The sequence below is a fragment of the Balaenoptera physalus genome (assembly GCF_965194825.1).
Source record: "Balaenoptera physalus genome assembly, chromosome: 3".
Taxonomy (NCBI): Eukaryota; Metazoa; Chordata; class Mammalia; order Artiodactyla; family Balaenopteridae; genus Balaenoptera; species Balaenoptera physalus.
In genome coordinates this window covers 163,283,199-163,301,303 of record NC_138890.1, presented here as the reverse complement: position 1 = coordinate 163,301,303, position 18,105 = coordinate 163,283,199, and the positions used below count along the sequence as shown (strand labels likewise).

Sequence of the window (18,105 nt, the reverse complement as noted above, 5' to 3'; positions counted from 1 at the left end):
ATCTAACCAAATGGGTTTTGGGAAGAGTAGCAAATGTCTGAGATAAAATAATTGTGTAGATTGTCCTGAATAAAATTTAACGGAAATATGTATAATTTAAGAAGAAAATCCGAATTCAAGGGCAAAGAAGAGGTGCCACTCTACATGTACACTCTAAATAAAACATGCACATAGCCATCACTCTCTGGGAGTTTCATAATAGTTTTAAATTGTCCAGTGACTAATTCTGAGGACCAGTGGAACATAACATTTCTAATGTCTTCCATTATATACAGTCTACCTTTAATTTATGTCACCACAGTTCAGTTTAGGTAATACAGTTACATAATATATTTGAATAATACAGTTACGTAATTTAGAATAAGATGGGCCAATTGATGTCAACTTTTCAAATTCCCTTCTTTTATAGACAAGGAAAGTGAAACCCACATTTTCTCAGCTAGTTCAGGGCAGAGCCTGACTGGAGGCTCCTGATTTCCAACACGGTTCTCTTCACTTTAAAACATGTGCCCTCTGCAAGGGAAGAACAAATTCAATGACACCTTGGAAGAGGCCACATCTTGTAATTTAGAACAAGAAGGAACATGTGATGCTCCTCCTCACTCTTTCCTAGAGTCAGGAGGAATGAGGTGTGATTGACCAGGATCAACACGGCATCATTTAAGACCTACCCACCCCAGAAAAAAGGAGAACTTCCTGTGCAGAATCCAAATATTTATTGGGAAGTAAGATGCATACTTGATGGTTGGTCAACGATTAATACAAGTGACATCTGCATGTGTACACACACACACACACAACTCACACACACACACACACACAGGCTCTGAGTTGCTCCATAATGAAACTCTAGGTTTTCCTAGAGAGCCTTATCTGGAAAACACATAATCAGAGAAAGGATCTCCTGTGAATACTGGACGATGGTAGGGAAACAGATCTTTCACATGGTGTGTGGCTGTCTTCCCACCATCCTTGGCGCTGATCAACGTGCAACGAAAGGCCCAACAAACAGAAAAGAAGGCTGAAAAACAGTGTGAATCTTTACCAAGTTCTTCACCAAAGAGTGTAAGTCTTCTATGATTGAAGCTCATTCAAGGGAGAAAATTAGCTACCAACGGCTTCAGCATGAATATTCCAGGGCTTAGATTTTTTCTTCCATAGTTTCAGAGAGAACACGCATTTTCCAGGTTCAAAGGGAAGTAAGGTCCTTTTGTGGGTCCGTCTGTCCTTCTTTCTTTCCTTCCCTTCTCCCTACCCTTGCTTGCCTCCTTCCTTCGAGCTAGTTTTCTCTCTCCTTCCTCCCTCCCTCCAGCCAGGAGGTAAGGACCTCTTAAGAGTCCCTCCCTCATGACCACCAGCTCCAACTTCCCAGACTCTCCAAGTGAGAAGCCACACCTCTCCCAGCCTTCCCACGGCCACGGCATCTTTCACGTGGGCTCTGCCCAAGGATCTGCAGCTGTGCAGAGCTTGCCAGAAAAGCTACCAAACTGAGGCCCTGGCAGATTCCGTTTAGTTACATTCTCCTTCTTAAGAGAAACTAGAGGGACGGATTTTTGACAAAAGACACTCTGCATGGTCAAGATAAGCAGCTGTTTACTGAAGAACCGATATGGTTCCACCACTCCAAGACGTTATAAGGGAATAAGAATTAGAGAGATAGCTCCTCAGACAAGCAGCCTCCCTTTGGCACAGAAAGGAGCTCTGCTTCCCAGGAGAATCTGAAGCCAACACCCCTTCTTTCTGCCTCCATAACCCTACTAGAATACAATTAGGCATAGACGTTAGATATGGCCAAAGTAATCTCGTTAGGCAGTTCCCACTTGGGAAGTGTGTGTGAACCCCAGGGCACTGTTTCAACAGCAGAATAGAAACTCTGATGGAGCAGGCCTGGGGTGACCTCAGAAATCTGCCTTTTGAATTAGTGTCCCAGGTGATTCTGAGGCACGTGTTTCTTATCCTAAGAGTTACAATAAGAAATACCCAGTGAGAAAGTGTCAGGCCGCAGAGCAGGCACCTGGGTGCCCCCAGGTGGGTCCTGGCCACTACCTGAGTTGAGCAGCAGAAGTGAGAGTCCAAAGGGGCTGGAGTTGGAGGGACAGAGTGTGGGAGGTAGAGCCTGCACAGAGAACACGGGCCACCTGCGGGGTCCCCTGGACCCTCCAGCTGAGGAGGCACGTGTGAGGGACAAGGCATGGGAAAGGATGAGAGGGAAGAGCGTCCTGTGCTCACAGGGCTGGGGAGGATGCCTGGAAATCCTTCCCACCGACTAGACTGGAAAGCCTCAAAATTCACACGTCGGGTAGAGTACTCACAAGGGTCCTACCTCAGCAGCAGAGAATAATGAGCCCTAGACTGAATGCTGCTGTGGTCCTAACACGTCTTAAAAGCAATGTCCAAAAGGATCCAACTGATTTTAAGTAATTTAACTGTGTGATACGCAGGAATAAAAAGTGGTGAGTTTTGTTATGAACCAAATAACCCACATGGTCAAACTGAGATCTGAATGATTTTTTAAATTTTTCTTTCATACCTATCTTTTTTTGCTAGTTGAGTTTTCATTTATTTGTAACATAGGAACTTACAAAAATGAAATTTTAAAAAGTATGTCATTTACAATATCATCAAAAAAACACCGAATTCCTAGGAATAAATGTTACTAAAGATGTATAAATCTCCACCCTAAAAACTACAAAACATTATTAAGAAAAACTAAAGACCTTAGTAAATGGAGATATATGTTCAAGGAGTAGACATATTGGCATATTGTAAATATATCAATTCTCCCCAATTGGACCTACAAATTCAAAATCTCATCAGAACTTATAATGCCAATCGGCTGCCTAATCCTAAAATTTAAATGGAAATTTAAAGTACCAAGAACAGCCAAGGAAATCTTGAAGAAGATAAACAAAGCTGCAGACATACACTACCATATTTCAAGCCCTATTATAAACGCTATTGAATACACACACACACACACACACACGTATGAACAACACATAACTATAATTTTGTTTTTCTTGTATCTTTTGTGTATAGTTTTTAGCGTAGAGGGTTATGCATCCTTTAGGACATTTGTTCCTAGAAATCTGATGGGTTTTGATGCTATCATAAATGATGTACTCTTTTAATATACGCATAGTGATTTCCTTGCACAGTATTTATGCAAGAAAATAGCAAACTAATCATGATAATGAATGATGACACTGTATAGTTCAGTGGGTAAAGAATTTTTTATTAACCTTTTTTTTTACTGAAGTATAGTTAATTTACAATGTTGTGTTAGTTTCAGGTATACAGCAAAGTACCTTTCTTTTACACGATTGTGTACCTTCTTTCTTTAAAAATCTACTTAATAAAAACAGTCTTTAAGTGTTATATTAAAAGACAAGTTAGCCTTTGCACGGTTTACGGGCGCCAAGCGTGAACCTTGGATGCACTTGGTTTTCAGGGTGCAGCACACAGCTCTCCCCGTTAGGGGGCTCTGTGAGACTAAGAAATGTGACACTCGGTTGCTCTTTAAAAACAGACGGTAATTCTGGAGGAGAGAACACGTGCCAGCAGCTTGCTACATCTCCTTCACCCCAAGCGTCTTTGAGCACAACCAAAAATTATGCTGAAATAGATGAATCTTGGCAGAGGACAAATAACGTGTCTCAGTGTCATTTCCCGTCCGTTCATTTCAATCCCCACGCACTGAGTGCAGCTGTCTGTCTGTCAGCAGTCCCGCCTCAGGGATTTCGCGATGGCTAAGGCACAGCCTCTACCAGTGAGCGACCCCAAAGTGATTTCTCTCTCGCTCGCGTTATATATGAAACTCACGTTTACAAAATGACATTTCATTGAATCTAGGGGGCTGTTGGGGGGAAAAAACATTCAAACACTAAGCTGGGGCTTGGATACATGAGGAGAGCCTGTTGAATATAAGATACTCTCTTTTCATTATTGTACACTTTACAGGATAATAAATCTTTTTAGCTTATACTAGTCAACCTAAAAGTCAGAAGGTATTTTTATAACTGAAAGTAATTTTTCAAAGCAAAAAAAAGGGATTTTTTAATATATCAAAGCTCAAATCCTTTCACATATTTCTGGAGCTTTAGATTTGAGGAGATGATTACCAACAAGAGACAGGAATCGTGGAGCAGATGGAGGGAGAGAGAAGGACGAGCGTGAGGTGGAGGTAGAGGGCACAAACGAACCCCGATGGTCGGGTTTGAGCTCCTGGGTTCTGCTGAGCCCAAAACAAATTCAAACGTGGACATCCCCTTTGTGGAGCCCATTCCCTTTTTCGCCTTAAGCTGGTTTCAGTTTGGTTTCTGGCATTTGCAATGCAAAATAAAGTGCTACATTCTTCTGGGGAGGGGGTGGGCAACGCAGAACTGTAGAATATATTTTAAATTGTTAGGTAGAAACAACTATTCAAAAGAGTTATGGAATAAGATTCCACAGAGATCAGCATGACAATTTATTTACTTTTTTTTTTTTTTTTTTAGTTTTTAGTACCCGAATGGTTTCGTTTGTTACTTTTTTCACTTTATTTTTTATTTCATTTTTTTTTTAATTTTTATTTATTTATTCATTTATTTTTGGCTGTGTTGGGTCTTCGTTTCTGTGCGAGGGCTTTCTCTAGTTGCAGCAAGCGGGGGCCACTCTTCATCGCGGTGCGCGGGCCTCTCACTATCGCGGCCTCTCCTGTTGCGGGGCACAGGCTCCAGACGCGCAGGCTCAGCAATTGTGGCTCACGGGCCTAGTTGCTCCGCGGCATGTGGGATCTTCCCAGACCAGGGCTCGAACCCGTGTCCCCTGCATTGGCAGGCAGATTCTCAACCACTGCGCCACCAGGGAAGCCCTATTTTTTTATTTTTATTGAAGTATAGTTGATGTACAATATTATATGTTACAGGGGTACAATATAGTGATTCCCAATTTTTAAAGGTTATACTCCATTTGTAGTTCTTATAAAATATTGGTTATATTCCCTGTGTTGTATAATATATCCTTGTAGCTTATGTTATACCTAAAGGTCTGTGCCTCTTACTCCCCTCCCCCTATATTGCCCCTCCCCCCCCCACAGGTAACCACTAGTTTGTTCTCTATATCTGTGAATCTGTTTCATTTTTGTCATAGTCACTAGTTTATTGTATTTTTTAGATTCCACATATGAGAACACATAGTATTTGTCTTTCTCTGTCTGACTTATTTCACTTAGCATAATACCCTCCAAGTCCACCCATGTTGCTTCCAATGGCAAAATTTAATTCTCTTTTATGGCTGAGTAATATTCCATTGTATGTACCACATCTTCTTTATCCATTCATCTGCTGATGGACACTTAGGTTGCTCCCATATCTTGGCAATTGTAAATAATGCTGCTATGAACACTGGGGTGCATGTATCTTTTAGAATTAGTGTTTTTTAGAAAAACAGTTCTATTTAGGTGATGGTTTCAGTAGAATGGAAGGATGCTAATAGAGTGAAAAATTCACACCAAGGCAGTTGATGAAAAATTCAAGTAATGGGGGTTCCAGGCAATGTGAGATAAGAATAATAGCTAACACTCACCAGGAGCCAGGCACCATTCTATATGTTGTAAACTTACTGTCATATTCAATCCTCACAGTCAGCCTATGAGCGAGGTCCTATTATTTATTCTGTCCTACAGATGAGGGAATTGAGGCTCAGATACGTTAACTATCCTGCTGAGGTCACAGAACAAATACACACAAAATAGGGCCTTCATAAATGGAACCAAGAATGCTTATAATGGGAGGTTGAGACACCGGAAGAACTGTCTGGAACTTGGCATCATTTCAAAGATGAGTGGGGGGCTTCCCTGGTGGTGCAGTGGTTAAGAATCCGCCTGCCAAGGCAGGGGACACGGGTTCAAGCCCTGGTCCAGGAAGATCCCACATGCCACGGAGCAACAAAGCCTGTGCGCCACAACTACTGAGCCTGCGCTCTAGAGCCCGCGAGCCACAACTACTGCACCCGCGTGCCACAACTACTGAAGCCCGCGCCTAGAGTCCACGCTCCGCAACAAGAGAAGCCACCGCATGAGAAGCCCGCGCACCGCAACGAAGAGTAGCCCCCGCTCGTCGCAACCAGAGGAAAGCCCGCGTGCAGCAACGAAGACCCAACACAGACAAAAAAAATAAAAATTAATTAATTAATTAATAAAAAAAAAAAAAAGATGAGTGGGAAAGAACACTAGAGAAGTAACGTGGACGGATTACGGACTCCCTGAATGCCGAGCTACAGAAATAGAGATATCGATAAAGCATGTCGGTTCCCAGGTGAAGCCTGGGACCAAGGAGTTTAGATTCCTATTTTCTCTCTCCACTGCTTCAGCTCTTTCCAAGCCAGGACCCTCCAGTGATTCCATACCCTGTGCCAATGATACCCTTGATCTCTGGGCCCTCCCAGGCCCGGCACTGTGTCACAAGCACTATGTGCACCTCCTCCCTGAATCTCTCCTCCTGAGCCCTGCCCACCTCCAGCAATACGTCATTTTCTTTTGTAGCAATTTTTCAATTGTAGTTACTTTCCTTTGTAATGTTGACACCTCATGAGACTTAAATGCCCTGAACGGATTCACAGATACGGCTCTGTCTTCAGCAGCTTACAGAACTTGACTTCTACGAGGCACATAAAATATTGAATAAAGGAATGGATATAAACAATGAACAAATATCAAACCAAGAAAAACAAATCAAAAATAGTTTAGTGACTTTTGTTGATTTTTTTAATGCACTTATCCAAATGCTTCTATACATTACCTATCGCAATAATTAGTGTGTATTCCTTTATATGTGTAGGAATACATCATAGGCAAAAAGTCTGAAAAATTTGGAAACCGACTTTCACTTATATGGAATAGTTTTATTATTTTTCCTTGGAAATGCAGAATTAAACTGCCTTTGAAATTAGGGAACCAGGAAATAGGGCTCATTTATTTCAAATGTTTCCTGAGGTAGAAATTAGTATTTTGTGTGGAATTCCTTCTGGCAAAACTTAGGTCCTAACGCCTGACTTCTCCATGGAGATCCCTGGATCCAGGAGCACCTTCTATAGACGTTACTCTCACATGACCCACGAGCACCTGTGCGACCCATGGAGACCAGGCTGGGGCTTGTGAAGTCGGCCAGAATGTGAAACCCCATGAATATCCATCCTTCTGTCGGGATAGGGAAAATCAGTCCCTTGTTTGTTTCTGTCGGGTGACCTCAATCCACTAGAGAGTATTTTCAGCTATTGCTGTTTCCTCTCAAACACATGTGCACGTTCTCACACACACACACACACACACACACACACACACACACACACCCCTTTCTGGTCACTTTTTAGATTTTCCATATCCTTAAGAACTCAATATTGCAATAACCATTTCCAAAGATCTTTAGAAGAACCGTCAAAGTACCTCCAGAGAAGATACATTATTTTACACTAATTTATTTTATTTTTAATCCATAGGAATTGGAAATTGAAGCCAAACCATATTTTACAGAAAGTTAACAATGTCAACATCCCATACTGACAAACTTTTGTAAAAGGGGATTTGTTATAACCTAAGCTGTCACCTAGCAACTGGGACAAACAGCTGCTTCACCTATCGCACCTATAAATATGCTTTGGCCGGGAGCCCTCGCCGCCCTGTCATTCTCGGCTGGTGACTAATGGTCTCATGTCCTCTGTTGGTAGTTAATATCTGTTGATGTTAACTCCTGAATAATTTTTCTTAGAAAGGTCAGTCAGTCTCCAGTTACAGATTTGACCATTTCTGAGTGCGATGTGTTAGAATTGTTCTTCATCCTCTGGATCCATGGCATGTTCCTCCGCGTGCAGGCGTGTTTGCACGTGATCGTGTGTAGGCAGAGAAACAAAATAAAAACAGGGATCCTGTTTCCCTGCACAAACACTCACAGAATTAGAACCATGACAAAGCAAATAAGATATGTCAACTGGAGGATTAAAAAAGCAAACACAAGATTAAGAAATTACAGAACACTCAATGTGAAACTGTCACTTTTTCAGACCAATTAACCACGTGGACAACTTCTCCCCCGGCCAGGGACCAGGAGGCGCCACCTGAGTGTTGGCTCTTCCTGCCCTGAGAAGCTGAGCCTCACCTCCCTCTGGGCAACTTGGTGTTTTATTTGGAGCTCTATTGTTCTTTTTATACCAAGTCTCAAATGAATTAGAGATCAGTCACGTTGTGCAACTGCCCCTTTCTTCCTTCCACCTCAGTCTCTGCCCTGCCACTTCCCTGGGTGCAGAGATTATCAACTATCCAATCCACCAAGATCATCTGGAAGCCTGGCACTCAGCTGCCCATCACGTTACTTCTTGTATGATTCTAGTTTCTATGAACAGATGCCAGTAGAAGTTATTTTCCAGCGTTTTCAATTTTGTTAATTTTTCAACAAGTAGACTTTCATAAGCCCAGGGCATGAACAATTTAAATTCCATTACCAGCTCCGAACAAGCTCCTACTTGAGACCTGAAGGAGATTAAACACCCTTTCATTTGTGAACAGGGAGATTTGCTTTAATCACTACCCCTGAGGGAAGAAAAGGTTTCTACTTTATCCCCGAAGGACAGATAATACCTGAGAACCAGGAAACACTCCCCAAGGAAAACAGAAATTGTTCCTGTAAAGCAAGTTTGCTAATTCAGATATAAGCCTTTCTTCTGCATTCTGTTTGGGACCCACAGTTTCCAATGAAGTACCATCCAGGATTTACTGCAGTTGGAATCAAAAGGAAATGTCCTCTCCCTGCCTTTTTTTTTTTTTTTTTTTTACCTCTGGCCTAGTTACATGAAACCTAAGCTTCTGTGACAATACCGAAGAATGTATTTCTTATGGTGCAAAAATTTTTCATTAACAATATAGTTCCTCATTCTGTTTTTTGAGAGCTCTTACCCATCACACCGCGCTGGAACAGGTATATACAACCCAAACAGACTGAACGATGATAAAGTTCCTCCAGAGGGCTTTTCAAATGAAGGCCAATTAAAATTAATTTTGTTGGGAGAATTTGTTGTCAGCCTTTGTGTTGAAGGGGGTACCTTGGAATACGGCAAACCTGGAGCCAGTGACTATCAGTCATTGAGATATTTATTCAAAACGTTACACTGTTAAATCATAGGCCACAGTCCCACCTTAGTCCTTTAAAGACTGCATCTCCCATTTATCTTCATTTAAAAGCCGGTGAATGACGTTGGTGACTCTTAAAGGAACATACCCTTACCAAGAGGATCACCGTTGTCAGTCATCGAAAGAAATGAGGATCGCATTATGATGTCTTCCTGCTCGCTAAATTGGCCGTCGGCCTCCCTCAGAAGCAGATTTTTAACAATGAGCTACTCTACAGATACTGCATGTTTTCATGGTAAATAATGCAGTACTCAACAGCAGCATGGCGGGAAGGTGGGGATGTATCTGGGAGTGGGGAGGGCACGAACTAGAAAGGAGTATGTGCGGGGGGCAAGGGAGAAGCGGATCTGGGCACAGGTTACCGAGGAGGCATCTCTTGCCCAGGGAGGGGGTGCAGTGGCCGACGCTATGGAGTGAGGACAAATTTCAAAAGACCGTATTTCTCCTAGTGATAGATTCTTTAGGAAAACAAAATTCTAAAAAGTAACTAATAGAGCCTGTCTGCTTTAGAGAGTGAGTTTCTACGGGATTGCATTTCCCCCACTTTCTCATACACATAGAACCGCAATAAAAATCTGGCTGATAATTAACTAAAAAGGAGTTGCCTTCAGTGCACTTCTCACCACCTCGATAACCGTCATTGTGCATTTTATACCTGAAGACTGAGGGGGTTCCTGTAAACACTTACTTAAAGAGTTCCTCTGACATTTCATTTCCATTCATATTATAAATTCGCTCAGGAAAACTTATTCTTAAAAATTCGTATTCCCTTGTGCAGTGAAGTTCAGTGCAAGTAAATGAAATTGGAATGATCTAGGCTGAACCTTATGCCCGTGAGAGAGGTGCCCGCCATCTCCCCCATCCTCCTTCATTTTTGCAGACACTCACACCTGCCCCCAGAGTCCAAGTTCCTGTCCGTGGTGTTCAGGAGAATCTAACGGCTGCCACACGCGCTTTCTATGTGTGTAAACTGCCAAGCCGGCGTATTGGAGATCATCTGCTTGCCCAATCTTCTAGCCATTTCCAGGAAGCCGCCGACAACTGAATCAGATCTGCTAGGCAAGTGCCTGTGTGTTCACAACTCCCGCAGCTCTCTCCGGGGCACACGGTTACATCCATACCCCTTTCTCCTCTCCCTCTAGGTCACTGTTGACTGGATTGGCTAGTCGGTAAAATGTTAAATGCCTTCTTGTTTTTATACACATATAGGATGTATTATTATCCCATGTTCTGCTTGTACTCTATTGTAGGGATGCAAAATTTGCCACCCCAAGTTGTCTCTTTGGCATGCATATTATTTCGAGGTGAAAACAATCAAGGCCCAAGAGTGGCCCCCGCTTGCCGCAACTAGAGGAAGCCCTCGCGCACAAACGAAGACCCAACACAGCCAAATAAATAAATAAATAATAATTAAAGGTGCTAATAATTTAAAAAAAAAAACAATCAAGGTCCAAAAAAACTCAGGAAGAAACTTTGACCTTGCCCCTAACTGCCTAAAATAATGTATCAACAGATAGAGGGCTTGTTCCAGGAAGCAAGCTAGCAGCAGAGACATCTGCGAAGAATATGGGCTGAGCGTGGTGAGGGAAACTCAGCAGGCCCTAGAGCTCAGAGCCCACTCTGTGTCCCACTGTCTCTTCCTGGCCCAGCAAACCTCTACTTACCAAACATTTGCTTTTCTATCTCCATGTCAATTGCCTTCCTAGCCTTTGAAGTTCCAAACCACTACCCTCAACGCCTCTTTTGTCTTTAGCTGAAGATGGTAGTTCAGGTGAGGGTTTTGGCCATTCTGGAGAGTTACTCTGTTCTCCTAGGTCTCTCCCGTGTGTACACGTTATTAAACTTTTGTTTTTCTCCTGTTAATCTGTCTCGTGTCAATTTAATTCTTACACCAGCCGGAAGAACCTAGAAGGGTAGAGGAAAATTTCTTCCTCCCCAACACTATAATTTACTAACATGAAACAGACTTGATAAAGAGCCTATATAGTAAGATGAAATAGCTCTTTGATCAACCTTAATCATTTATTTGGTTGGCCAAAAGTTCGTTCAGGTTTTTCCATAAGATGGTATGGAAAAACCCGAACGAACCTTTTGGCCAAACCAATACTTTTCCCATGTGAGAACCATCCAGAACCACAAGGACAAAACGACTGTGAAATGGCATTTAACTGGGCCTGGACACGCCAAGGGTTGTCTCCACCCAGTTAAGTAGATCAATTAAGTGGTGCTAAATATTTCATCCTGAGCTCCTTGTGAGTTCATCATCCTAGGTGAGGGCCACAAAGGTAATGAGTCTTCAGGGAACTGACCACAGCCAAAAGGGAACCAATGGAGCCAAATGGTCAAAGAAAAGCACCTATAATTAAACAACACAATGACTATTTTAAACATGCACTGAAAGACAGAGACAGATATCTTTTAATCACTGTCTTGAAAGATGTTCTATGTTTAGAATTGTATTTTGATCAGAACTTCATTTATTATGTATATTCTTCTTGCTTTTCTCCCCCTAGCTCATGCTACCACAATGCATTTTCAAGAAATGGAAAAAATGGCTCATCAAAATGTTGGGTTCTAGAAAAGGTAATTGTCTTTAAAGACAGATACCTGCCTTTGTTTCTCTTACAAAGCCCATACCTTCTAATCTATGTAATCTTTAACAAAACTATCCAGTGCCAACATGATTTGAGTGATCCCTGTACATACCACAGCCACTAGACACCCCAGACGCTAAGAATATAATTAAGTTCACTTAAAAATTAAGTTCACTTTGAATATATAGTCCGAGAGGCCAGGGAATGAACCAACTCTGTGAATTCTGTTCTGAATTGACTCTTTGGAATCATAAGAGGAAATGAAATTAATGTTTTTTTAACAAATATGTTAAAGAATGCCACACATCAGTGGCACGGCAACCACAGAAGCCCCTGGGAGGCTGTTCTGACTAGTCCACAGGAGGAATTCGGGTTTCTCAAGTCTATAAAATAAGGAGCTGGACCAGATCGGATATTAACTGTTTTTGGATAATGGTCTCCTTCAAAATACCTCGGGAATTCAGAGGGTCCATGGGCCCCGGGTTGAGTGCTGCTGGATTCGATAATCAATGATGTCTTCTGCTCAAGGATTTTATAATCCACTCACGTTTACCTTAAAGGCTGAATTTAGGAAAACTCCAAATATGTCCTCCACTTTTATGAAATAAACATTTATCTTCTCCTATAAAGAGTTGATTTAGAAATTGATACTAACTTGAGAGAGGAATACTTAAAGCTGGCAATATCCCTTAACACATCCCTGGTGGTATTGATGGGAAAGAGAATCTCAGCCAGTAGCTATCAGTGACCCTTCAAGTACTGATGTCGAAGTGTCAGATCTCAGGCCGAAAGAGGTTCCCAGCAAACAGACCTCCTCATAAGCTGAGAAGGTCCAGTCTGCTTCCATTTTCTGAGGCTGTGAGGGTATTAAAGATGTAAAATGTCAATACCTGAGGTCCTGTAATGGAGAAACTTAAAGCCATATAAGGAATTTCATCTTTCCTTTACAATGGGTTGCTGATTTCCAGGCCCTGGGGACTGCAAGGCCAGAGCAGATGCCCAGCTGGCCTGCCCTCTGCAGGCTCAGTCAGTTGGACCCCTGAAATTCTGTGTTTGGTCAAAGCAGGGACCTATGATTTCACTGGAAATGTGGAGCAGGAGACCAAAGAGATGGGGGTTAGAAGGTAAAGGCAAATTTACCAGAAACAATGGGCGCTCCTAACTGTCAGGGCCTAATTACCTGAGAGTCATTAAACTTCCTTTCTTAGATTTTCATCATGGGGTTTAAAAGAGCTGTCACAGTCTATCTTTATCCGTTGCAAACAGTGGTCACTTTTAAGCTGCTTTTTCAGTATTCGATAACTTTCCTATTCCCTTATCTGGGCTGGTGTAGGGGATTAATTCTCAACCATATTAATGAGTAATTGGCATGAATATTCTTAGACTCAGGGTAGAACTTGAATGCTGACTGGAGACTAAGAAACCAAGCAGTACACCCTTGGGGCAGTCAACTCAATCCAATAAATATTAATTTATGAATACGTGCTGCGGGAGTTATAAAAGTTCCAGTTGAGTTAGGGCTTGCAACAAAGATTGGCGTTCTGGCATAAAACACATCCCCATGAATTACTCATGATTTCTAGTTTCATTTATTTAAAGAGGAGCAAGAATTTAATGACGGATCAAACAACCCACATAAAGGATCATTCTCAATTTTTATGCCTATCCCCCACCAACCTTTTTAGCTGTTTGTTCACTTTTTTCCAAAAGCATTATTTATCAGCAACTGGCCCTTACTGATTCTTCCTAATACATTCAACAGTTTTCTTAGGGATAAACAACTGTATGTATTAAGATATAAGTTTGCCTGTTGTATCAAAGGTCTAAGTGATGGGTTTAAACGAGAGAGCACTTCATTTCTCCCTCATGGACAGCAGAGCATAGTGGTTCAGGGCTGACACAGGATCTCTATAATGTTGAAGACCCAGGCTCTTTCCGTCTTGAAGCTCCATATTCTCAAATCACACAGTCATCCCATGGACCACTGCAGCCAGCAGGGAGGGGAAAAAGGAAGCAGAGGGCACTCCCTCTCCCTTTGAAGTCATGGCCTGCAAGTTGCATGCAAAGCTTTCACCCACCTCCCACTGGCTGGAATGCAGTCACGCGGCCATACCTGGCTGCAAGGGAATCTAGGAAATGTAATTCAATTGCTGGTGGCCATCATCGGGCTGAAACTTGAGATTCTACTATCCAAGGAAAGGAAGTCGAGTATGTGGGAACAACCAGTAGAGGCTCCCACAACAATCCTCCTTTTGATCTCTTATTTCATCAGTTTACACAATTTATCATTAAAATTATGCAATTACAGTAGCAATGACAATGGGCCTTAAGAGATTTGAGAATGAACGCTCTGACTCAGTAAGCACACGACTCAAATGCTGGAAGCGGTTCTACACTAGAGTCGGGGAGACAAACGTGTTCTCTAAAGGGCCGGAGGGCAAATATTTTGCTCTCTGCTGGCCATACAGTCCGTGTAGTCAACTCTGCCATTATAGCGTGAGGGCAGCCATAGACCACATGCCAATGGAAGAGCGTGATGTGTGCCAACAAAATTTGATTTATAAAAACGGGCTGTGGGGTGGACTTGGCCTCCGGGCTGCACTGACCTGCTGGGTTCAGGGTGTCATGGGCTTCAGCCATATGGTTATACAGCGGTGACGGGGATTACTGATTAGCCCAGCAAGCCAACCGGGAACCATTCAAAGAGCTTTTAGTCTAAAGACACCTTTCACTTATTGTGCATGTACCAAGGGCCAGGAACTACATTCGGAGCTTTATAATATTCTCTCTAATCCTCACAACAATCAGACAAGGTGGATAAAATCCTCCCGTTTTCAGATGAGAAAGCAGACACGACCAAGAAAACTCAGATTTGAACCCAGGTCTTTCCAGCTCCAACCCACCAGCCGCCCAAGCCTGTGGTTAGAAAAATAGTCCTTTTGCCAGTAACACATGAGACATAAGTACACAATTTCCTGTCACATTGCTGGTGAAGCTGTTGTATGCCAGATTTGACTTGTCAAGTATTAGAATGAGAAAGGTTTCCTCTGATCTTAAAATAGTCCTTGCCCTAAAAGTTTATCCAGGTTTTAGCAAAAGGCATCTAACTTTCAGATTTTTCCTGGGTAGACTTGCTAAGGTCTCAAGCTTCAGAACATTGGTATCTAATGGAGGGGGAAAAGTCAAGGTGCCGTCAATGTCACTGAAAACTTTTAGGGTCTTTCAAAGTTTATCTAAATAAACAAAGATTATACCCCACCCCTTCCACCTCCCACCCCGACTTTTTACCCTGGTACAGTGGGCTTCACCCACATAACCACCCTCCCCAGGTATGGCAGACCATCACACTCTTTCCAGAACCTTCCTGATGAGGCCTCACAACCCTATGAGAGCTCCAGGCACCATTTCCAGTTTATAGGAGTTGGCATGAAAGAAAGAGGTCATCTGCCATCAAACCTTCAACAGTTACCTTATGGAACAAACCATCTCCCATTTTCCCCTCTGCTGTGCCCAAAAAAGGGATTATCAATTATTTCCTTTATTGTCGCTGCCAACATTTGTCGTATCTTAGTTTACTGAGCAAATCTCTTCTTGTTTCAGCAAGCAAGTCGATTAATTCTAGGTTTATAATCTATTGATGTGTGTATTCCTTTTATTACGAAATCTACGTCTCAAAGTCTTCCTTCATAACAAACAAATACGCTTCTAAAAGGAAGTTCTTAAAGTGTTACAAAATGCGGAAATTATGGCTATTTAGAATTCACATTCAGTTTAATTACTTTGGAAGGAAGGTTATCCACCACTTACGTTACAAGCTACTCCAGAAACACTGAGTTAATTTCTTAGAGAAGAGAGCCACGTTTAAACATACATATGACACATAATTAGTGAGCCCTGCATAGAATACTCTCAGTAGTAGATACTAGTAATTTCCAAAAATATAGAAACACATTTGTAATCCCCTCATCTTGTCTGAAGATGAAGTTTATAGGTATAATTTCTATAGGCATAATGCGAAGATGCTCCCCTGATAGATGGGCTTGTTTTCCTTTCAAAAATAAGACACTTGCTTAGAGTTCAACTAAACCCCACCAGGAGATGTCACTTCCTGAGTCACAGGATAATACTGGTGCACAGCTGCTCCTTCTGTTTACAGCTAGCTAAGAGGCTGCATCACGCTGGTAATTACTATGTGACACGTCTTAAGCACTACCACAAGTGGGTGTCTGCCCAGCTCTGGAGGACCAGTCTCCACCCTGGAAACAGAGCAACCCGTCATAAATCACAGTTATGGGGGAGAGGAGGCATCTGGGGGTCCGACCTCTCTCTCACCTCTTTCCCTATCAGGCACTCACAACTGCAGCCCCCCTCCAAGAGGAAGACTCTGCCGTCTGGTGATCCCTCCCCAGAGGCTGCTGAAGCCACAGGGCAACACCTTTAATAGCCCTCGGTGGCATTGTCCCAGTGGGTGACAATCACGCCCAGGGCAGGCTGATCCTGCAAAAATGAGGCTGTTGGCGGTGGGGCGGGGGGACAGTGTGTTCTGGCCTGGAAGGCTCACGGGAGTCTCCTCCCAAGGGTAACACATCTGTCCTCTTGAGCACTGAGCTTGTGTGCGTCTCCCAGGAACAGCCAGGACACTCACTACCCCACTGTTTCCCGAAGTCTGCATCAGGACACTTTGTGACCTGGATGCATTGCCATGTGTTGCTACATCCAGGTTTATCCCCTCGCCTTTGCCAGTGTGGGATCCAGAGGTGGCAGGTACCACGGGTGAGAAAGCAGTTCCTGGTGTGAAGGCACCAGGGGAAAGATATAAGAGAGAGAACGGATGCAGGAGAGGATGAGAGAGAAATCAGAAAAAGTTCAGGTAGAAACGTCCTGCCTGATCATCTCACTCGCAAAACACTGGATGAGATGAGGTTACTCTGGCCAAAGAGCCAGAAGCCAGGACCCCCTCCAGGAGCTCGTGTCTATCTTCCTATTCAGAGTTCACTGGCGGTTTCACAAGAACGGCTGAAGAAACACAAACAGAGTTTTAACTCACTTCTGCCTGAAGGTCTTTCCTCTGACTTTGGGCTGGTTCTTATTATACATTCTTACTAAGCTGCCACATGGCCAACCAGCCCCAGAAACCAACTGAAATCCCTTGACTTCAGTTGAAAGAGAAGTGTGATTACTGAAGAAAATTTCTGATTTTCAAAGCAACCTTTCTTTAAACACTGCAAGCTGATGCCCCGTTTTCTCAAACACAAAATGGAGGCGTTGAATTTCTTTCACCTTAACTCCAACCTATAACTGACCTTCTCTAGAATTGAATCGCTTTTTGTTCCCTTGTCTTAAGTTTCAAACTAGGTGAGCGGGACACTTCATTTTCTGTTTCTTCATACAGATGTATACATTGGATTTGCCTGCGGCCGTGGGTATCTTCTTGGTAATCACTTTATCTCACTCTGGGGCAGAAAGGGCTTGAGGTCGTCGCTTATCAAAGTACATAGATAACGGGGATAAAATAAACACCTCGGGGAGCAGAGCCTATTAGTCCACAGGATGTATTTGTGCAAAACGGTGCACCTTGTCCAGGAGATGCAGCCCCTCCCGAGGGCACAGGGCTTGGGGGTAGAGCCTGGGATGGACGTCAATCCCCCACTGGCCCTCTCAGCTGGATGCCTTGTACACATCCCCTGCCACCACGGGGGTGGTGGCCCTACAAAGGAACGAGGCTAAAAGGCCTGATGGGAGAGAAAATAGGAAAGCCCAGGGGAAGAAGAGCATTCAGAAGTGCATCCAGAGGGTCCCATTTACTATCTAGAAGGGAGCTGTAATTTTACCTCCAAATGGCTAAATCAGAGATAGAAATATGATCATTTAGAAGATTCACGGTGCCCATAAGATTAAAACAAACCAATTAGACAAGAGACAACATGTGCCATGAACTCCCTCCTGTGGGTACTCAGCTCACTGTCGGAGGCATTGGGCAGACATCCTTGTTCCCCAGAGAAGGGGTAAATACTCTGACTCAACACACGTCACTGGCATGACACGCATGCTCACTTGGGTTAAATCAATTCCAGGAAGGATCAAAACAATGTGAACCAAACACACAACCCTTGTGGCCCTATCCAAACAGACCATCTAGACCAAACCAACCAGGAATGCACCAACTCTGTACACACCCGTGGTTGAGCCCACCATCTAGAGAGTGGATGGATTGCACATACTGAATATCCTCCGTATTATCATATATTCTGTGCTGCTAAGGAAGTATATAACTTATGTATTATTATTATTAACTATTTTTTGAGGACTTACTATGAGCCATTCACTAAGCTAAATATTTAATGTGGATTA

At 43.0% G+C, this 18,105-nt stretch overlaps 1 protein-coding gene across 3 annotated transcripts in view; it reads right to left on the bottom strand.

Annotated features, from left to right (window-relative positions):
• The window catches only part of RETREG1 (reticulophagy regulator 1), a 125,459-nt gene that overhangs the window by 13,581 nt on the left and 93,773 nt on the right, over positions 1-18,105 (bottom strand). The window contains exon 2 of one of the 3 annotated variants that reach the window (XM_082453812.1): positions 12,410-12,610. The exons of the other annotated variants lie outside the window; for them this stretch is intronic. The gene's annotated coding sequence lies outside the window, so the exon portion shown is untranslated. The remainder of the gene's footprint in view (positions 1-12,409; positions 12,611-18,105) is intronic. 3 annotated transcript variants of the gene reach the window in all.